Source organism: Dunckerocampus dactyliophorus, chromosome 8 (genome assembly GCF_027744805.1).
Source record: "Dunckerocampus dactyliophorus isolate RoL2022-P2 chromosome 8, RoL_Ddac_1.1, whole genome shotgun sequence".
NCBI lineage: Eukaryota > Metazoa > Chordata > Actinopteri > Syngnathiformes > Syngnathidae > Dunckerocampus > Dunckerocampus dactyliophorus.
The window spans coordinates 26,023,089-26,046,510 of record NC_072826.1 but is presented as its reverse complement, the minus strand read 5'-3'; the positions used below and the strand labels follow the sequence as shown (position 1 = coordinate 26,046,510).

Sequence of the window (23,422 nt, the reverse complement as noted above, 5' to 3'; positions counted from 1 at the left end):
TCTTAATATGATCATTTTCTTAGAGATGATGAGGTTTTGTGGATTTTTACTCGTTTTTTAAATTTGTTTATTAGTCCAAAGTTAAAATGAATTGAGCTCCCCCATAATGTCTTTGTGTGCACAAAGCAGCTGTGTCAGCACACATGAGCCAAGGTAACAAATGACAAATACAATGCAGTGATGTCATTTACATTTAATGAATACAAATTTGAAAGAAATAAGGTGTTTGTGGATTTTCAAAAAGTAACAAGTTTAAAATGTAGGAATAGACGGACAATCCGGACAATAAATAGCTGTCATTTGACTTTTTTTTTTTTTAATTAACTTTTTTTTATTGCAGATCTTTACCCTTCCAAAGGGCTTGGCATTGCATTGCAAGTTGAGTGCTGCAGCAGGCTTTACTACCAGGACACAACTACAAGTATACACACATCATAGATTACAACACAGCTGCTTTTCAAAAGTTAGCCCCTTACCGTGTCTCTATGATGACTGCATTTGTGCTTTTCAGTCACTTACTTCTCTTGCTGCTCATTTGTCAAGGAATCATGGTTCTGAGACCATTCCAGAGCAAAGGCATGAACTCTGTTGTATTTGGCCACATTAGAATACGCTTAAAATTACACAAAGCAGTGACTTACCCACATTATCGTGCAAACGTTTCCTTTTCTTTTAATTCCCAGCGCACAGTATTGTACTTTCAGCAGACAATACTGATCACCTTTTAAGTGAGCCTATTGAAAACCTGGAAGCTGCGGACGATCTGGCTGCTCATGGACTAGGAGGCTTTATGGAGTCGTTCAGAGGGGATTATGTCTGCAGATTTTGTTTGGCTACAACCGAGCAATTTCAGCCAAACGGAGTTGGGGATGAGTTGTTTACAATGACGACTAAAGAGAGTCATGATCTGCTTGTCCAACAGGTACTGGATCCTGAGACTACTAGCAGTAAATTTGGTGTTAAGGGAGCCTGTGTCCTTAGTGAATCATTGCAGCACTTCCACCCTGTATCAGGTTTCCCTCCAGACTTGCTGCATGACCTCTGAGAGGGTGAAGTTCCTGCAGAACTAGCCCTTTGCTTAAAAGAAACGATCAGGTTGAAGCTCTTTTCTTTTGAGTATTTAAACCACAGAATAACATCATTTTCGTACCAGCACACAGACAAAGTCAACCGACCGAATTGCCAAAATCGTTCCTAGTGAGGGCAACTATTGGAGGCAATGCCCATGAAAATGCCACGCATCTTAGGTTGCTCCCTGTTCCTATTGGTAGTAAAGCGCCTGAGGGTGACCTGTCGTGGGCTGTGCTTATGGAGTTAAAACATGTGGTGGAGTTGGCACTGTGTCCGTCTTTCACAGATGGCCTGTTGGACTACACTGAGGGTCAAGAGATCGTAACATTGGGAAACTTTGGAGAAGCCGTCCTGGTAATGTTTGGACTAATATATGCATTACACATTAGCTGCCCCAAAGATGTGAAACTTACCTTGGAGTTCATGCAGAAAATAATTCTGGGGGCTTGAGGATGGTAAGCTTTCCCCCAGACTACAGACTTTAAAAAACAAGTTGGCAATGTAGCTCAATGCTAGCGTGTAATGGCCTCATGTCAGCTCACTGTTGACTTTGTTAATCAAACTGTTTGGAAAAAGAAGTGTTTGAGAAAAAAAAACTGTTTGTGGAACAAAAAAACTGTTTGTGGGAAAAGAACGGTTTGTTGAAAAAGAACTGTTTTAGAAAAAAAATGTAAATTGTTGCAAATTTTACTGAAATGAAAATGTGAAGTTTACAGTCTTTTCCACTCAAGGGTACATTACAATATTCTGGTGGGAAGCACTTAAAGTGCTGAGTAACACATTTGAAGAATGAATATATCATTAATTAGTAATTACAAATTTGAGGTTAACGGTTGCCAAACCTTTTAAGTTTATATTCTTACATTTTTTATTACTGTTAAATTTGAAAAGCATGCCAGTAAATAGTACATGAAATCTTTCATGACAAAATAATAAAGACATATAAATAGATGTTGTATCTTTCTGAAATTATAGTTTTTAGTTAATTTAGTTCATTGAAGTACAGTTAAAAAACAATGTACTACTTACTTTATATTTTTAATATACAGTGATCCAAAAATTTAAGATGTTAAACTTAAAAAAAGAAAAAGTTAGGCAGCCGTTTCGATCAAATTTTTTAATTACTGCTAAATTATTTGGGTTTACAGGGTATAAAGGTGGTAACTGTAAGGTACATACATGTCTACATTATTTCAGCGTTATATAACCTTCCTCATGTCACCTTTTTTTAATAAAAGGAACACATTTTTGCAAACTGTGACATTTATTGCAAAACAACCAACAACTCTAATAAACAACAGCTTACAACCAGCGCTGTGACAACATTTATAAAAACAGAAAATGTATCATGAAATAGAAATTATATAACAAACATTATGAACATCAACAAACGTATAAACCCCATCAAGCATCTTCCATGCCGCTTATCCTCACTAAGGTCGCTTGTATGCTGGAACCGATGCCAGCTGACTTCAGGCGAGAGGCGAGGTACGGACTGGTCGCCGGCCAATCGCGGGACGCATATACAGGTAGACAAAACAACCATTCACTCTCACATTCATACCTATGGACAATTTAGAGTCGCCAATTGACCTGACGTTCCTAACTGTGTGGGAGGAAACCGGAGTAGCCGGAGAAAACCCATGCAAACTCCAAACAGAGATGCCCAACCGAGATTCAAACCCAGATCTTGCCCATCTCCTGACTGTGTGGCATGCTAACATGCTAACATGCTAACCACAAGGCCACCGTGCGGCCCCTATCAGGTTGAAAAGCCTCCCTGTTTTGGCCTTGGTCTCCTCCTGTCTTTCCAACCAATTCAACCATTGTTTACATGATTGAATATCTAATGAAACATGAGTGACACTACTGTGAAAATCAATGTTATGCTTGAATACTTACATTGCTTCTTTCGGTCTCCGCTCTGCCGCTGGATTGTGGTATCCGAATAAACGCCGCCTGCCCCTTCGTTTTAAGTCCGGTCTCCGACCACACTTGGTTTCTAGCGCTGTACACCCCTTAGCACTTACACATTACCCCTGGATTCAGAAGATAAGGTAAGGGGTGGGATTGGGATTTAACGCATGAGTACCGCCAATCGCTATCCAAAGCTGGCCGTCGGAAATTTTGAACATGTCCAAAATTTGGAACGGCATATCTATTTATTAAACATATCCTTAAAGGGCACAGGGGGACAGAGCCTTTGGTATCAACATTCCAGCTGTTTATCATTACATTTATTGCTGTTTTCGTGTTTAATTGTATTTTTAGACAAACAAAAACGCGCTGCGGGCCGCAAATGGCCTGCGGGTCGCACTTTCTGGGTCGCTTCTGTCATTTCTCACTATAAACACCAAACAAAGTGAAGTTCCAGCTATTTTTGCACAACATTTCAATCCCTTTCCGGCTCCTAAATATATCTTTTTAACAGACGTCAACGTCAATAACGTGTATCTTCTCTCGTATCAGTTAATAAGACGGAGGACATCGCTGCCTTCATGTTTGTGCTGTCCTTTTTTAACGAGGACACGTTAAAGACAACAGAGACGTGATAAGCAGACATATCTTCCCAGAGATGTGCTGGAGGACAGAAGAGAACAGTGACAACCGTCCTACCTTATCTTCTTGACTAATTCCAACTGACACAGGATGTTCTTCTGCTTCTTCTCCCGTGCATGTAAACACGACACTTTATGGCCGTAACCTGTAGCTTCACTACTACTTTGATGTTTGCCACGTCATGGTTTGAAATAAAAGTGCACAACAGCAGCTAAGGCTGCTATGTGTGGGATCTGGGTGGGAGGGTGCGGACATATTATAGACCGGGGGTGTCCAAAGTTTTTCCATTAAGGGCCACATAGTAAAAAATGAAAGGATGCAGGGCCACTTTGATATTTGTATGAATAGTATTTGATATTTGAATTTGTATGAACTATGGTCTTGGCTGGTTTTTCTGGGGGGGTGGGGGGGGGGTGTTCTACTTCATTCTCTTCATATTATAAAATAAAGTAACAAATGTATTTGTTGTTTTGTTTGTTTCTCACAATATTATAACTTTTAAAAAAGAGTATTTTATTTATATAAAAGGGTACTATATGTGACTAAAATTACATTATTTTCCTCATTAATATTAAGAGCTTATTCTTGTAAAATTACAACAGTTTTTTCCATTTCTGCTGTTGTTTTTTGTAAAAATTTCCCACCTAATTGAACTTACTTAATTTTCTTCGGGTGATTATGACTTTATTGCCATCCTATTTTGATTTTATTCTCCTATTCTCGTATTATAACTTTTCCGGCAAACTAATTTTACAAAAATTACAACTTTATTTGATGTTTTGTTTGTATCTCATAATATTACAACTTTGAAAACATCTTTTTTCTTAAATTTTTTAAAAATGTTGCCTCATAATGTAATATTGCGACATTATTCTCATACAATTGCAACTTTTTCCTGTTAGATTTTGACTTTATTCTATTATATTATTCTAGTAAAATTATTTAGGATTTTTCCATGTTCTTTTAAATTATATTTCTAGAATGTGCTGCGGGCCAATAAAAAAGCAGCCACAAAATGGCCCCCAGGCCACACTTGGGACACCCCTGTTATAAACCATCAAGACATCTAAATGTGTTTCATGTTCCCTCAGACAAGTTAATGATCTCACACACCTATGACCTGCTTCCTTGTTGGTTAATTGATAACCAAAGAGTGTGTGTGCGTGTGCGTGTGCGTGTGTGTGTGTTAGGTTCAAACAATGGTTCACACTCCATTATGTTTGTGGCTGATGCAGAGAGAAAGAAGGAATCATAACAGGAACTTGTGCAACTTTAAAGCGTCTTTGAAGGCTGGTGGAAATTTTTCGACAATTTCACTGATTTATCTGTTTTGTCAACGTGAAACACATTTTTTTTAACCAAGTTTTAAAAAATAGAATGTGAAACAAGTCAAAATGAACAAATACGCTTTCTGGCTTTTTAAAAGGGAGCCAATCAAAGCTGGCAGACATCGTAACATGAAATAGATGAAAGATGAGCGCATAAAATGTAGCGCGAGCCCAAAGCAGCCAGACGTTGAATTGCAAATGTCTCCCAAATTCCAATTATAAGAAGTAGAATTAAAATTGAAATTCCAATTGAAGGAAGCAGAATTGAAATTCCAGTTGATAATTTTGGTTCCAGTATATTCCACACATGACTGTTTTACATATTTGATGGAAATATGATTACGATGAATCTCACGTACACGTTGTATTTTAATTAAAGCAAGTGTTTTTCATCGACAGTTGAATATAAAAACATCTTCTATGAAACATTTGATGTATTATAACTTTCAAATTGCTGCAATACTTCATTTCCCAGAATGCTTTACTTTATCAGGTATTCAAAATGAAGGGAATTTGTGCTTAATTTTAGTTTGTGTAAAGTTTTTTTTAAATATTTAAGCCAAAACCTTTGTTAAACATGGCAAATTCTTACAGTTACTTGGCTATGAGGCAGGGATGTCCCAAGCGCGGCCCAGGGGCCGTTTGCGTCCGGCGGCTGTTTTTTTTAATTGGTCAGCGGCACATTCTATAAATATCTTTTTTTAAAATATCATTTAACAAGAAAAAAAGGAACATCAGCAGGAAAAAAGCTGTAATCTAACAAGGAAAAGTCGTAATGATATGAGGAAAAATAATATGATTTCAGTAGCATAAAGTTGAAATGTAAAAAAAAAAAAAGACGTTATTTATTAAAAGTTGTAATATGAGAAACAAACAAAACAAGAAAAAGTTAGAATATTAGGAGAATAAATGAAAATATTATGGCAATAAAGTCATAGTTACAAGAAGAAAGGTTATAAAAAAAGAGTTGGAAAATTTAAAAAAAACAACATCATAAATTGGAATAAACTGCTGTAATTTTACAAGAATAAAGTCAAAATATTTTTACAAAATGAGAAAAAAAACTTGCAAGTTTTACAACAATAAATTCGTACTATTATGAGGCAGAAAAAACGTCATTTTGTAACATTATGAAAAACAAAACAAATGAAGTTGTAATTTTTGGAGAATTAGGTTGGGAAAAACATGATCATTTTATGGGAATAAAGTCATAATTTTACAGAAAGAAAATTATTTATTATAGAAAAAGTATTATAGAAAATTATTTTTATTCTTAAAATTAAAAGATTATTTGAGAAGAAAGTTGAAATAGTTGCAAAAGTAAAAACAACTGCAAAAAATGGGGAAAAAAAGAGTGAAGTTGACGCTGGTAATAGATTTTTTTGCCTATATGACAAAGCTGAGATGCTGTTTTTTTTCTTTTTTGAAATACTGTACTATATGTAACTTGTTAGCATAGCTACATATCAAAGTGGAAAAGTTGCATCCTTTCATTTTTCACCATGTGGCCGTCCCCAGAATATCTTTGAACACGCCTGCTGTCAGGCATTTCTCTCAATTGCACTGCATTTAATTCCAATTCCAGTAATGAATTCGGCATCCTGTCGGGGTGGAGCCAATTCAATTCAGATTCCAGTTCTTCAAATGGATTGAATTGAAATTTCAAACGGGGAATTTTGCACAAGCCCACTGAGCATAGCAGTGAAGTCGTACAACGCTGGACGACCAGCTGACCCCCAAAAGACCTGCAGAGAGAAACGACCACCGTGAGAAAACGCATGAAGTGTGTGTGTTCTGTGAGCTTACATTCAGTGAGTTCAGTCAGTGCGCACGCACACACACACACACACACACACACACACAAAGCCCTTATATAACACACTTCACTATTTTAAGGCCGTGTTTAGTTCCACTGGGCTGAGCGACTATACAATCATCATCCTCTGTTCTACTTTTTGCCCTCCTCCTCGTCCTCCTCCTTCCTCTGCATTGCCTTTTAATTACAAGTTCACTGATGAGTCAAAAAAAAGCATTGTCACTGCTTTATCAACAAAAAACGAGACCTTGAGACCTAATGATTTCCTGCCCAGAAGGCCCATGGTGATGTCCTCAGTCCAGTCAAGCGCTAACACAAGCTAACACAAGCTAACACAAGCTAACACAAGCCTCCTTTCCACCAAGCAGAACAGATCAAACCAATCCCAACCACTTTCTGGTACCCTATGTTGGGCGACCAAGCACAGAGGTAGGGTCCCTAAAGGGGTGGAGCTTGGTACATTCTCAAGTAAAGACGTGCAAGTCATGACAAGACAGGTCGAGTCAAGTCTGAAGTCGTAGGCTTGAAATTTCCGAGTCCATACAAGTCATAAGTACTAATTAATGTCTCCCAAATAAAATGCCATTTTAACAATGTAACGACTTATTAAATTTGACAATGAATGCATTTTGAATTTATATATTTTTAAAATAAAGCAAGACCAGTGTGACAAGAAAAAAGTGCTGGCAAAGTATTCAGGATTCATGTCACCCACACATTCGTTGTTTATTCCTAAACCTCACTGGACGTTAAAAGATGCATTCAATGAGGCAGATTCTGTGGGAAAATAATGTTGTCTTGCTGGAAAACACATAATAACAAGCTCGTTAGTTGAATACTTGGAATGGGGGCACGTTTTACTCAGTACGTGAGTCATGTCCCGAGTCATCGATGTCAAAGTCCAAGTCGAGTTGCAAGTGTTTCAAGATCGTGTCAAGTCCAAAGTCATCAAAATTGTGACTTGAGTCTAACTCGAGTCTAAGTCACGTGACTGGACTCCACACCTCTGGCGGACAGAGAATAGTCGCCATGTCGCTCTTTGAATTTCGTGGCTTCACTGTATCACGGTTTTTCAAAAATATATTAATTACTAAATCATCACTGTTTTGTGGTTGATTACAGCCTAGTATTACTATTAAATAGGCATAGTTACGCTAATTTTACATGTTTTTGCCTAAATTAATCATTTTTAAGCATAAAAATGGTTAAATGAAGTATCTAAAATACAAATACAGCATAAGGCATTCAGGAGACGCATTCAAATTATGATATGTAGTATTCTACACTGGTCACTAGGTGTCAGTAATGTCACATTGATGAGACAATAGCCACTGCAGGAAGTACTGTATAGAACAGGAAGTAAAAAACGAACAACAAGGAACTCTCCCTATCAATGCTAACATGTGTGAGTCTTTATTATGTCTTATTCATGCCTTAAATGTTTCTCTTATTTTCTTATTTTCTCTTATTATGTGTGCTACATTGGGTAGTAGGAGTGTAAGGGTGACTATAGGGGTGTTATTTCATATCTAGAGGGCTCTATCCATCCATTTTCTTAGCATCGCGGGGACATGCTGGAGCTTATCCCAGCTGACTTCGGGCTCTAATAATGTTAAAAACCGCATTTAGAAGGTCGCAAACAGGTTGTCTATACTCTATGAAAATATTCCATTATAAATAAGGAAACCTACTTCGCTGAACCAATTAACCGCGATAAACAAGGGATTAAACAAGTTTAAACAAGTATAACTATTGTAGTGTACTGACATAAGTATTCCATTTGAGACACAGCACAAAAAACAAGTAGAAAGATTGGGTATGTATCAGGGTGTGATAGATAGCAACTGGACTGTTCAGGTTCTCTTAGATAACGTTTCCACTCTCAATCAATCGGTTCATGCTCAGCGACTAGATAGGACAGCTCTAGTCTGACTAGATAGGACAGGATGCGAGGCGAAACGACAATGCCCTGACAATACAAAGACCTGGATGGATGAGAATATTGTTTTCCATTGTTTTTTTACTGCGTGGCCTTCGTCTTCTTTGTCTACACTGTGTCACTGCGCTATGATGTCCCGCTGTCTACATACCTCGGATGACTTCCAAACCATAAACTGGGCTACTTGGTGGAAATGTGCCTTAAGTCAGTCGTTTGCTTTGGAAATGAAACTTTTCTTTTCCTCGATGGTCTGAACTCCTAACAGGGAAACAACAAAAGCACTCAGCCAAGGCCAAACAATAACGCCAGATAATGCTCGACTTAGTTTAGAAACACAGCAGGGAACAACAGAGACAGAGCCGAAGTCCTGCTGTGAATTCAACTTAGGACTACTTGTATATCCCCTCTAAGGCTCAACTAGCCTGAAAAAGTCTCTTTGATACTTGGTTTGATAAAAAAAAATGTCACGCAATACTCTTCTTTCTGCTCCAGTCCAGTAGGGGGCACCAAACAAGGTGTGTGCCAAGTGCAACGTTGTTCCATCTGCTGGATCTGGTGGTTCACACAAATTAAACTAAATTTTCATGTCAAGAAATTTATTTGAATTATTGGCTTCTCCATCATCCCGAAAGGAACACAAATATAAGACCTAGCCAGCTTTGCACGATTTGAGCTTGAACTAATAATGTAAATATAATGATCGCTGTTTCGTGGTTGGCTATGAACTATTATTTGTCAAGAAATATGCATGTTTAATCAAATTGTACGTATTATTGGCCTCAACTAAGCATTTCCAAGCATAAAAATGGTTAAACGAATTAAAATACAAATATAAAGCATACAAAAGATGTGATATGTAGCATAAAATCTGTGACTTGTTGTGTGCACCTTAAAAAGGTGGGGCCTGGTAAGTGATGTGTGTGACGTCAGTTAGCTAGAGTTGATTGTGGTTAGCTGAGTGTTAGCATGGTTAGCAGTGTGGAGAACGGGAGTGACTAGCATGAGTTGTGCCCGACAGCAGCTCCTGTGTGAATGTTTACTCCATATGTGTTCTCTGCCTGTTAATAAAACCATCGAAGTGCATCGTGACTATCTCCTTAACCACAAACAGCGGCATTACAGTAGTTTTTTACACCGGTCACTGGGTGTCAGTAACGTTACATTGATGAGACAACAGCCACCACATGAAGTATGCTGTCAATGATATTGTGTGAGTCTATGTTAGGTCTTATGTCTGTCTAAGATGTCCTATTATCCTATTTTCTTTCTTATTATGTCTACTATATTGGGTAATAGGAGTGTATAAGTGACTATAGGGGTGTTATTTCATGTCTAGAGGGCTCTAATAATGTTAACTGTATTTAGAAGGTTGTAAACACATTTTCTAACAGCATCTCAATAAGATTCAGGTCAGAACTTTGACTAGGCCACTCCAAAATCTTCATTTTCAGAGGTGGACTTGCTGGTGTGTTTTGGATCATTGTCCTGCTGCAGAACCCAAGTTTGTCTCAGCTTGAGGTCACCAACAGATGGCCGGACATTCTTCTTCATGATTTTTTTGGTAGACAGCAGAATTCATGGTTCCATTTATCACAGCAAGTCTTCCAGGTCCTGAAGCAGCAAAACAGCCCCAGACCATCACACTACCACCACCATATTCTACTGTTGGTATGATGTTCTTTGTCTGAAATGCAGCGTTACTTTTACGCCAGATGTAATGGGAAACACACCTTCCAAAAAGATCAACTTTTGTCTCGTCAAACCACAGAGTATTTTCTCAAAGGTCTCATCAAGATGTTTTCTGGCAAAATTGAGACAAGCCTTAATGTTGTTTTTCTTCAGCTGTAGTTTTCGTCTTGGAACTCATGCAGGCCGTTTTTGCCCAGTGTCTTTCCTTTGGTACAGTCATGAACACTGACCTTAACCGAGGCAAGTGCAGTTCTTTGGATGTTGTTGTGGGGTCCTTTGTGACCTCTTGCATGAGTCTTCGCTGTGCTCTTTGGGTAATTTTGGTTGGCTGGCCACTCCTGGGAAGGTTCACCACTGTTCCATGGTTTTGCCATTTGTGGATAATGGCTCTCACTGTGGTTCGCTGCAGTCCCGAATCTTTAGAAATGGCTTTATAACCTTTTCCAGACTGATGGATATCAATTAATCTCAGTTATGTTTTAACGAGGGGGACAATCGCTTTTTCGCACAGGGCCAGGTTTGGATTTTTTTTCTCCGGTAATAATAAAAAGTTTCATTTAAAAACTGCATTTTGTGTTCAGTTGTGTTGTCATTGACTCATATTTACATTTGTTTGATGATCTGGAACATTTAAGTGTGACAAACATGCAAAAAAAAAAAGAAATCAGGAAGGGGGCAAACACTTTTTCACACCACTTTATATACTGAATCCTACTTTGCCGAAATTCACTTATCACGGTCGGTTCTGAAACCGATTTACCGCCAAAAACAATGGATTACTGTGCATTTGTCGGAACCGGAATCTTCCTCCTCTCCCTCCAGCATCCATCATCATGTTTCCGCTCTCACACACACTAATGTGATGTCGCACATTCGCCTCGCCGTTCCTTGTGACATTGATCCAGCCGCGACGACCACACACAATTGACTTGACGTTTATGGATGACTCACCTTCATCTCCAGCGACAGTGAAGGCAGCATGTGAGTATTTGTTCTAATCTGTTACAATGTGGTTAAGAAGTTCCAATGCATATTAATGTGTACTCATGCGAACTTATGTGTGCCACGCCTGCTGTGTAAATTGTCTTCTGTATACTTGGTCCCCGTGTCACTCCTGTATCATCCAGCAGCTGTATTCCTACACATTCACTTTAATCACAAACACGTTATGAAGCATCCGCCGCCGTTGTTACATAAGGCAACGCATTGTTTCATAACGGCACCCGCAACGTTGGAGACAATGTAAATCCATGTGTCCGATGGTTGATGCGTCATGTGACGCACCTTTGACACATTTAAACACCTCCAAAAACGATCCAATACAGCTGATGTGTGGCACATCACGCTCAGCTCCTCTCATGACTTACAGAGGGTGAGACCACGACAGACTGAGACAGGCATGAGATATTACAACTGGGGGGCACAGTGATCGAGCATCCTGAGATTATGAGAAAGAGAATGAGCGATGTGTAAAGAATATATGAGACCATGGGGAGAACAATGAGATGTTGAGTCTATGCCAGACATGAGGAAAAAGAAAAACAGAGTAGAGAGACTGAGAGTTGAGAATTAGAAATGCTTAGAAATGAGAAAACACTGAGACATGAGAATTTAATGAGAGACTGAGGGGAAAAGAATGAGAAACGCATAGAGACTATGAGACTAGGGAATGGAACAATGAGACATGAGACTAAACAAAAAATAATGAGAAATGCAAAGAGATGATGAGACTAGGGAATAATGAGACATGAGTCTGGGGGTGGGAGAAAAACAATGATAAATGTTTAAAAGGGACTGAGACTGAGAGAGACATGAGAAGTGAAGGAAAACAAGAGAGTGGAGAGATCTGAGAGACTGAAGAATGTGAGAGGCATGAGAGGTGTAGAAAAATGAGAGCTTGAGAGACAGGGTGAAATGAGAAAGGTTTAGAGACAATGACGCTGGGGAAACAATGAGACTATGAGTGATATGAAGACAAATGAGGTAGAAAGAGGAAAAAAGAAGAATGAGAACGAGACAGAGGGGGAAACCATGATAAATGTTTTAAGACTGGGGGAACAATGAGACAGTGAGAGACATGGGGGAAATAAAACAAAAAGGCGCAATGAATGATACATGTTTTGAGATTGACGGAACAATGAAACCGTGAGAGATGTGAGAAGTGAATAAAAATGATGTGTAGCACGCCTGTGACTGAGAATGAAGGAAGAAAAATGACAATGAGAGAGACTGAGGGGAAAAGAATGCTAAATGTTTGGAGACTGTGGGGACAATGAGACTATGCAAGATATGAGAAGTGGAGGAAAACGAGGTGGAAATACTATGACAGGGTGAAGGCAGAAGAATGAGAACAAGACTGAGGGGAAAAGTAAGATCAAAGTTTCGAGACATGGGGTACAATGAGACTTCGAGAAATATGAGAAATGAAGAAAGATGAGGTATAGCGCGGCTATGAGAGAGTGAAGGAAGAAGAAGGCAAACGAGACAGACACTGAAGGGAAAAGAATGATAAATGTTTTGAGACTGCAGAAACAATGAGACTACGAGGGACATGACAGACAAAAAGGCACAATTAATTACAAATGTTCTCAGACTGGGGGGAATATGAGAAGTGAAGATAAATGAGGTACCGCACGCCTATGAGAGGGAGTGAATAAACATGAATGAGAACAAGAAAAAGCCTGCGAGACCGAGGGGAAAAGATTGATACGTGTTTTGAGACCGGGGGAACAATGAGACTATGCATGAGACATGAGAAGTGACGAACGAGAGAGACAGAGTATGAGAGAGGCTCGGAGGCTCGCGCACGTATAGGGCATCTTTTCCCTCTCATGGCTTCAAGCGCGTGCATGTTCTCATTCTTCATTTCATATCATTTATCTGTTCATGATCACCTGAAGAGAAAAGCTTTCAATCGTTTCAAGCGCTTTAAAAAAAAACACCAACAAAAAGTGACTTTGACGCTGATTTGAAGGAGGCAAATGAGGACACTTTTGACAAGGAATTGTCCTCATTTTTCATGAAAATATGAAATAAAACGAGCATTGTCCTTGTAAGACAATAAGGATTCCATCCAGCAGCAAACAATAAGTGCTTGTCAATATTTTGACCCCAAAAAAGGAGACAATGAACCATCAAGGATACAAAGATGAAGATGAATCTTAAGATTAAGATGAAAGTATGTCACATTCAAAGCACGTTTCATTGCAAACAGAGCATCTCACATCAGCGTGTGAGAGCGCATGAGGATGCGCTCTTAGGCTTTACCTGCTGTCCTGATGTGATTTCTCAATGATTCTGTCCCGAAATAAAAATGTCCTCTTTGTCCTCTTGTTTCCACGAGTGAGACTTGAGCGCGCCGCGAGCCTCCAAATTGTCCTATTTATAAGCTCCTCTTTCTGACCTTTGTCTCCTCAAACGAGGGGGGACCAGAGAGATATGATCGCCAGTGGAAAATCACCGGCCCTGCCTCCTCTGAGCAACAGGAGAGCCGCGCGTCGGACGCCTTCACGGCGCGCACCCCGCCTCGGAATTCTGCCAACGCGAGGCTGTCGCGGCTACTGCAGGCTGGTCCGCGCAGGTGTAAGCATCACGTCTGCAAGAGGAATAAAAACGTGCTGATGAAAAGAATCCCACGAAGAGAACGTCCACGCGAACACTCTCGCTCACCAACACGAGCAAGGTAGCGAGAAACAAAGGACCGCTTTAGACGCCTCCCGTCGGGGAGGAAAATGGCGATGTACCAACTGCTCCTGAACGCAGCATTAAGGAGCATTAAACTGCCAGGCTGCTGGCTGGGACGACGCGGCCGGAAGTGAGGAAGCAGCATCACCGGCTGTGAGTGACAGGTGCACGGAGGGCAACCTGCGTGACGTCACACTGGCAGGAGGAGGAGGCAACCTGTGTGACGTCACGTTGACAGTGGCATGGAGGGCAACCTGTGTGAAATCTCTAGAATAGAACTAGAACATGTAGACTTGAGCCACCATCATGCTGACTGTTTATGTCAGGGGTATCCAAAGTGCGGCCTGGGGGCAATGTGCGGCACCCAGCTTGTTTTTTTTTAACTGTAGAAATAAAATTAAACACAAAAAAAACCCAAAAGGCACAATGTAAAGAGAAAAGGGGTAACATTACATACATCTGGACACCGCTACTTGATGTTGTCAATTGAAGCTAACAGTGTTTGTGTGCTGACTCTGTCCATGGTGCTAAACAACACAGCAGTCCTGGACTTACACTGTTTGGACTAAACACCTTTGAGTACAACACCGTCAACGAAAGCATTGTATCGTGTCTATAAACATGATGTGTGAACATAGCAAGAAAACGTACATGATGAACATCAGCGGTGCTAATGTCAACATAATGTCAAACGGCAAAACTAACACTGCAACATGCTAACATTTCTATTTCATTTTATTCCCCCGCTGCGTCCATTTCCTCAGGATGATCATGCATCATCAATGATCCCCTTGAACACAATCCACAAATAACTGAAGAAACAACCAACTTGAACTGACACAGGGATATTAACAAGGTACATTTTTGTCATTTCTTTTGGGGGTTTTGGGACCCACGATGATATTAACAGTGGTTAACTTGTTTTTACACTTTTATACAGTTAAAAATGTTTAAGTATTATTTAAAACATTGCCTTTACGGGTAATAAAGCTTTTAAGATGGCCACAGTTTGACACTGGAACAGGTGATTTCTCAAGTATTTGTATTTTTGTATTTGACTTTACAACACAAGTGTCCAAACCTTTTCCACCAAGGCTTGCATACTAAAAAATCAAAGGATGCAGGGGGGCACTTTGATACTTTTATGCAGTTTTTTTTATTTTGAAAAAAGGCAAAGCTTTGTAAGATGATTGCATAATAATCTGATTTAGCGGTCAGGGGAGGCAAATAAAATAAGCGAATAATGATAACATAAATAAACTATTCTAAATTTATTTTCTGTAGGATTCCAATCGTTTTTTTAACATTTTCTAAGCAAAAATGACTGAATTTGCATATTTCCTGATCAAATACAGGGCAGAATGCTAAGATGAGGCTGCCGCCAGCGTCTTCTCTCGACTTGGTTTAATTTGGTTTAATTTGGTTTAATTTGGACCCTGTGTTCAGCAGGTTACTGAGATCAAAACCCACAGCTCTTAGTCTTGCAAATGAGGTGAAGGCAGGGCCGAGCCAGAACAATAGATGCTAACAAGCCAGTATCAGAGTCGTTCATACCCAATTCAGGGAGCGACACTTCCCTTTTATCGGAGGTGTTAATAACAGGATAGGATTATACCACTACTCCGCCCAGGCTTAGTGTAACGAACCAATAGGAGGAGGGTGTTGGCACACCAATTCCGCCCACTCTTACTGTATTTAAGGCCTAAGCTACCAGCACTTATTAGTTCGCTGACGAAGCTCTTCGGATGAGGAGCGAAACGTCCGACACCTTCTTCACAGAAGTACAGATGACGTCTCAAGAAGCCTTTTCCTCGATGGACAACTCCTGTACGACTGAGAGCCTACACAGACGCATTAAAGAAGGACGTTATTTTTTTCAAGTCATAATATTATGAAAAACAAAGAAAACAACGAACAAAGTGCGGGAAATGTTATAATATGACAAGAATAGAATCAAAATATATTGGAAATAATGTGATAATTCGGAGAAAAAAAATACGAGAAAAAGTTGAAATAGTTGGAAAATTGAAAAAACACAACAGCAGAAATAAAAAAACATGTAATTTTACGAGAATAAAGTCAAAATATTAAGAAAAAAGCCGTATTCTAACAAAAAATAACAAGAAAACTAACACAACCACAGCAAAAATTGAAAAATAAGCAGTAATTTTACAAGAATAAAGTCAAAATATAAAAAAAGGTGTGATGTAACAAGAAAAAGTAGTAATGTTACAAGAATAACGTTATAATATTATATTTTGAGGAAAAATAACATTATTTTAGTAGCGTCAAATTAAAAATTAAAGAAAAAATGTTGGTTTTAAAGTCATATTTTGAAAAACAACAAATAAAGCTGTAATTATTGTAAAATTAGGTTACAAGAAAAGAATAAAATCAAAATATTATGGCAATAAAGTCATAATTCCGAGGAAAAAATGTACAAGAAGAAAGTTGAAGTAGTTGGAAAATAAATAAATAAATAAAAAAAACAACATCAAAAATGTAAAAAACAGATATAATTTTACAACAATAGAGTGAAAATAGTAAGAGAAAAAAAGTCATAATCCAACAAGAAAAAAATAAAATTTTAGAAGAACAAATTTGTAAAATTATGGGGAAAAATAATGTAATTTTAAATAGCACAGATTTGAAATATAAAAAAATGCAGTATTTTTTTAAAGTCATAACATTACGAAAAAGAAAAAAAAACAAATAAAATTGTCATTTTGTAGAAATTTACGTTGGGGAAAAGTTCTAATATTATGGGAATAAAGTCAATATATTATAGGGATAAAGCCATTTTCCAGGTGAAAGAAAGAAAACAGAAAGAAAAAAAAAACGCAATCAAAAATGGGGAAAAAATGACATTGATACTAACTTTTTCACCTATGTCACAAAGCGGTACAGGTTTTACCTGAAATACATAGAACTTCTTAGCATATCTCCACGTGTTGCTATACATCATATCAAAGTGGCAAAGTTGCATCATTTCATTTTTCACTATGTGGCCCTCACTGGCAAAACGTTTGGACACCCCTGCTGTAGAAGAATAGGGTGCATGTACTTCATATACAAACAAAAGGTAATACGCAAATGTTTTTCCATTGATAAAAACAATAAATAAATGAGACTAAGAAGTATTTGATTATTTGATTATTCATTATTGTGAGTTTTATTCATTTAATGTTTGTTTGATTTAAAAGTAAAATAAAGCTTCTAATCTTTGAATGTTTTAATGTGCCCCTCCGGTTAAACACTGGCCCCTCCTTTTTTATTTTGTAGAACCGCCTCTGCCTCCAGTGATAATGATACTTTAAGAATTGTAGTTTATTTGCCGCCGTGGAGGATAGAGGATTAGTAAGGAGGAACAGCTCAGCGCTGTGAGCGACATACTGGTTGCAGCAGCTTGTTGCAGCTCCTTGTTGGCAATTTTGCGGGGCATGCCTGGATTCGCTCATCAAAATGGATTATTGCGACTGGCCGATACAATTGAAATCTCTATCGTATGCCAGATTGTATTGTTTTAATCACATATTGGTTATATCGCCCATTCCTATGTCTCATTATCCTGCAGCGTAGCATATTGTAACTCGAGTAACCAGCATGCCTTGCTTTGTAAACTTTGTAAACCTTTAAAAGTTACTAAAAGTTTGTCATCGTGCTTAGAATGGCATGTAATTATTGTTATGTGTTGACTTGCCTGATACGTGTTGTGATACTTATTTTTTGGTTTGCAAAAATGTTGGTTGCAGCTGAAGTTGAAGTTGAATCCACTGAACGGAGTCGCAGCTACGCAATTCGAGTCAGACTCAACATTATAACGTGAATAATAATGTGAATGTGAGTGAGTGTGAACAAACAGCTAAGCCCTTTTTTTTTTAACTAAGCATAGCGACAATCTGTGGCAGGCAATTTTTATTTGTGGCGGGCCGCAAAATGTATGACAACTTAATGTACGGGAAAACCTGTGGGTTTTTTTGGGTCTGTTTTTGTAATGTTATAACTAAAGCAGGGGTGTTCAAAGTGCGGCCCGGGAGCCATTTTTTATTGGCCCGCGCCACATTCTAAAAACTATCATTTAAAAAGAAAACTAGCAACTAGCAACAATAACAGCAAATATTGAAAAATCAACAGTCATTTCAGAAAAATTCATTCAAAATATTGAGAGAAAATAGTGGGTTGCACGGTGGTCTCGTGGTTAGCAAGTTGGCCACAAGATCGGGAAGACCTGGGTTCGATTCTCCCTTGGGAATTTCTGTGTGGAGTCCCCGTTTCTTCTCCCCGTACCCGTTTTCTCTGGGTACTCCGGTTTCCTCCTACCTTCCAAAAACATGCATGTTAGGTTAATTGGCGACTCTAAATTGTCCATAGGTATGAATGTGAGTGTGAATGGTTGTTTGTCTATATGTGCCCTGCCATTGGCTGGCAACCAGTCCAGGCCTGTCGCCCGAAGTCAGCTGGGACAGGCTCCAGCATGCCCCCGCGACTCTAATGAGGAGAAGCGGTATAGAAAATGGATGGACGGAGAGAAAATAGTTGCAATCTAACAAAAAAAAAAAACTTGACGACGAGAATAATGTTGTAATATTATGAGGAAAAATAAGTCATTTTAGTAGTTGAAATATTAAAGAAAAATTTATTTTTTTTAAGTCTGAATGTTATGAGAAACAAACAAGAGATTTGTAATTTTTGTAAAATTAGGTTGCAGAAAAAGTTATAATGGTACGAGAATAAAGCCAAAATATCAAACTCATTAAAGAAAGAAAAGTTGTATTCTAACAAGAAAAAAGTCGCAATTTTGTCGTATCATGAGGAAAAACAATCTCATTTTAGTAGCATAGAGTTTAAATATACGTCATAATTACGAGAAGAACATTTCCAACAAGTAAGTTGAAATAGTTGAAAAATTTTACAAAGACAACAGCAGAAAAAGAAAAAACAGCTGCAATTTTACAAGAACTGGTACCTGTAATATTATGAGAAAAAAAATTGTAGCATAGAGTTGAAATATTAAAGAAACATTTTTTAAAATTCATAATATTATGAGAAACAAACCAAACAAAATAAAGTCATAATTTTTGGAAAATTAGCTTGGGGGAAAAAGTTAGAAAATAAAGTCATCATATTATGAAAAGAAAATTCCTGAACATTGTTTAAGAATTATGTTAAAATATTTGGGGGAAAAAAACCCCAGCAAAAATGGGAAAAAAAGAGCAACGAATGAAGTTGATGCTACTAAAAGGCTAGATCTAAGGGACCAGCTAACACAGATTGGAAATATACAGTCACCGAGCAACTGGGGAACTGTAGTTCTGTGCAATAATTTTGTGCAATATGTTGTTTATAGTGTGTTTTGCACTTTCATTGAGCTTTTTTTTATTGAGCTTTGCACTTTTTATGACTGTGTTTGTACTGAAACAGGACAAGCCCTTTTAAATCTCGTTGTACCTTGTATAATGACAATAAAGGTATTCTATTCTATTCTATTCTGTTCTATTCTATTCTAACAGTAGCCTCAAGAAGAGCTTGTCGGAGCTCCATGATGAGGTCATCAACCTTAAGGAGGAAAATAGAGCACTGTGCTAGGATACCAAGGAACTACAAGACGATACCAAGGTCATTATCGTTAAGTTCACTAATAGGGAATTCAAAACCACACTGCTAAAACAGGGAAAGAAGTTGAAAGGTACAAACGTTTACATGAATCAACATCTGACAAAACGCAACGCTGACATCGCCAAGAAAGCACCAGATTTGAGGACGCAGGGAAAGATACAAAGAGGCAACGGCAAAATTTACATCAGGGGTCACCAACACGGTGCCCGCGTGTTGTTGTTGAACGTTGTTTCTTTCTTTTGTTCTGTTTCTGCTGGTGTTGTTGTTGTTTTTGTTGTTGTCGTTGTCTCTCTCTGTATTGTCCCCCTCTCTTGTCCCCACACTCCCCACTGTGTCTCCTTTTCTCTTCTTCTCTATCCCCTCCTGCTCCGGCCTGGCCGCTCCAAAATTGCATTGCAATAAAACAAAATAAAGTCAAATACCAACTATGCAACAGGAGAGCAAGTCTGTTGAGCATGTAAGGCTGTTTTCCACATTGACCGGACACGACAAGGGAAGGAAAAAAAATAGTTTGAGTTGAAAGTGAACCTCTTTAACCTCGCCCTCGTCAACCCCGTGGTGTGTTTACTGAACCTAAGACAACCAAGGATGATGTATTTTTTTACATCAGATTTGTTTGATGCTGCCTTTTAAACATGTTGACTTGAAGCGTTGAACTCTCTCCTAAAAAAAAAAAAAAATGTTATCTGGAGTCCTTGACTGCTTGTGTTGTTTTCCAAGCTCTGCCTTATGACTGTTGACTCTTCACCGTGACTCAGTGTAACCTCCACCAGCGACACGTCCGCCACAAATACATCCAAAGCGACACACTCATACATCAGTACAGTGCTGCTCAAGTACTGGGGCGTGTGCCCCCAATTAGCCGTGAGAGGCAGGCGGGGCTTTCAGTATGAGTGCAGACCTGCCAACTTGTACGCATTTTTCATCCAAGACATGCATTGCGATCCTTGAATATACCTGTACGCATTCAAAGAAAAAAAACATTTTAAAAAAGCTTAAAAAGGTAAAAATGTTATAATAAAATAAAATAAAATCAACCAGATACAAACAAAAAGTAAAAAAGAATCTGCCTGTAGGCTTTTCTGCTCTCAAAGAATGCATTTTGTTGTGTTTCCCTGGTTCCAGTTTGGAGTTCAGGTATTGATAAGGGCTGTGGTTGGTTGGCTTGTGAAACGTTATTGCCTGCATGTATATGACTCGTTCAGAGGGTGTACAGACCACCTCTGGTTTCGGCTCAACGTTTGCAATAAAATGTTGTTACGCATTATATTAGTTCCTGGTGCAATAACACTCCCCTTCTCCCTTTAATGACCTTTGTTGGCTGGCAACCAAGCTAACAAGCTAACAAGCTAAATAGTCGATGAGATTTGCTCACGGATTGCTGACATCACGTCACATGCTCAACCCTAACAAACAGCAATATCTATTGGCTCGCGGCACATTGTAGAAATAAAATTAATAATGAAATTAAACCAAAAAAAAAAATAAAAAATTGGAAAAACAGAGTAAAGCATGCATAAGGTGATACTAAAAAGCTAAATATTGATATTAATACCTAAAATAATGTAAACTTAATAATCACGTTAGAAACCTAGGGGTAATACACTCTTGATCAAAATGTTAAGACTCGTGAAAAATTGCACTGTTGAATCTTAAGGAGGTTCTACGTAGACCTTGAAAATGCAAAAAGAAGAAATGGGAGTGAGACAAAAAATGTTTGCATGTTTACAAATGTAAGCAATTTATTGCAAACCGGCATGAAAGTGAAATAGGCTGTTCATCAGCTGATCAAACATTGAAGAGCACAGCCTTTAAAAGGCAAAAGCTTCGCAAGAATACGGATTGAATGTGATTTTCTTCACACTGTTATGATCTCTTGATGGCAAAGGCAAAAAAGCTTTCTCTCTTTGAACACGGTGGGATTGTTGAGCTGCACAAGCAAGGCCTCTCACAGCGCACCATTGCTGCTGAGGTTGGACGCAGTAAGACAGTCATTTGAAGCTTCTTCAAACATCCTGAGGGTTATGGGAGAAAAAAGTCAAGTGGTAGACCCAAAAAAATGTCACCAACCCTGAGCCGGAGGATCCCATTGGCTGTCCGTCAAGACACATGACCATCCTCGGCCCAAATGAAGGTTGTTACTGGTGCCGAGTGCAGTCCAAAAACCATCAGACAGACGCCATCTGCCAGAGAAGGCTTTTAAGAACGAAAGAAGGTCTTCAAAGCCCTCACCAATGGAACAATGGAGATTGGAGGTTGCACAGGGGTGTCAAACGGCAGCTGGCTATATGGAGATGTTGACTGAAGGCCCTCATCTGTGTGGTAATGACTGGCTTTTTCAATATGACAACATTTCAGTTCACAATGCCCACCTGACATAGGACTTCTTCCAGAAGAATAAGCTCACTTTTTTGGACAATCCTGCATGTCAATCCAACTGAGAACATTTGGGGATGGATGGCAAGGGAAGTTTACAAAAATGGACATCAGTTACAGACAGCGGATGTCCTCCGTGAAGCCATCTTCACCACCCCTAGCACATGTGTCAATGGAGGGCCGAGACGCTCCAGGTTTTCTCTCCAACCAGTTTCTCGGGTGACTTAATTTATGAGCTCCTCACCTCAGACTGAGGGAGGTGTTGATCGTTAAAATCACCTGCTTTAGTGACTGGCTGGAAAGAAAACCTGCAGTGTCTCGGCCCTCCATTGTACGGGTTTGACACCCCTCCTAGAGCAACATTCCTACTAGCCTCCTGGAAACACTGGCATCAAGAATGCCCAAACCAATGTTTCAGCTGATTAACAACAATGGCACAGCTACTCCTTACTGACGACTGATGAATAGCCTAAATCTCTTTAATGTTTACAATAAATTGCTTACTCAAAAAACATTTTTTGTCTCACTCTCATTTCTTCATTTTGCATTTTGAAGCAATACTTAGAACCTCATCAAGATCCAACAATGCAAAATGTACATTCTTGCCATTTTTCAACTAGTCTTTTGATCAGTAGTGAATTGAACTTTATTGAACTTTCATAGCCACATAAAATCAATAACATCCGGAGCTTTTTACCACCTAAAAAACATGACCAAAATCAAGGGAATAATGTCTAAACCGGATTAAAATAATCTAATCCATTCCTTTGCTCCGGCAGGGTAGACTACCGTAACGGCCTTCTCAATGGGCTCTCTAAACCAGGTGTAAAACATGTTCTACGGTACATCCAGAATGCTGTTGCTCAAGTGCTGACGAGAGCCAGGAAATACCAGCATATCAGTCCGGTGCTCAGTTTAAAACAGCTCTGTTGGTGTACAAGCCTTTTCCAAAGAACATCTCTGCCATGTTGAAGCCGTAGGAACCATTTCGGGCTCTGAGTAGCTCTGGGAGGGGTCTCCTGCTGGTGGCCATGAGTCAGGACTAAACACGGTGCGGGGCTGCGTTTCACTTTGATGCTATTAAAATCTGAAACAGTCTTCCAGAAAATGTATTACGTATTTAGCTGAAAGTATTTTCTCTCCACTCTTTGCTTTTAATTGAATTCCTTCAAGATTGGTTCTATGTTCGATGGAATGATTTTATTTGGCTTCTTGTCATGTTACGTAGCTGTAATAGCCTTGTGAAAGAATGGTGCTCATAAATAAACTCACCTTGCCTAATAATAACACACAACGTTGTCTTTAAATATATATACACAGTATAACTTTTTTAAAATCCTTTTT

The 23,422-nt window shown here is 38.8% G+C and overlaps 1 protein-coding gene and 1 long non-coding RNA gene across 2 annotated transcripts in view; one reads left to right on the top strand and one right to left on the bottom strand.

Moving 5' to 3' along the window:
- The window catches only part of LOC129186057 (sodium- and chloride-dependent taurine transporter-like), a 40,028-nt gene extending 25,833 nt beyond the window's left edge, over positions 1-14,195 (bottom strand). The window contains exon 1 of the mRNA XM_054783890.1: positions 13,670-14,195. The gene's annotated coding sequence lies outside the window, so the exon portion shown is untranslated. The remainder of the gene's footprint in view (positions 1-13,669) is intronic.
- Positions 11,235-22,233, top strand: LOC129186058 (uncharacterized). The gene is made up of 3 exons (XR_008572192.1): positions 11,235-11,383; positions 14,851-14,942; positions 19,597-22,233. It is a non-coding gene; the product is annotated as an uncharacterized LOC129186058 (long non-coding RNA).
- Positions 22,234-23,422: the final 1,189 nt, after the last annotated feature.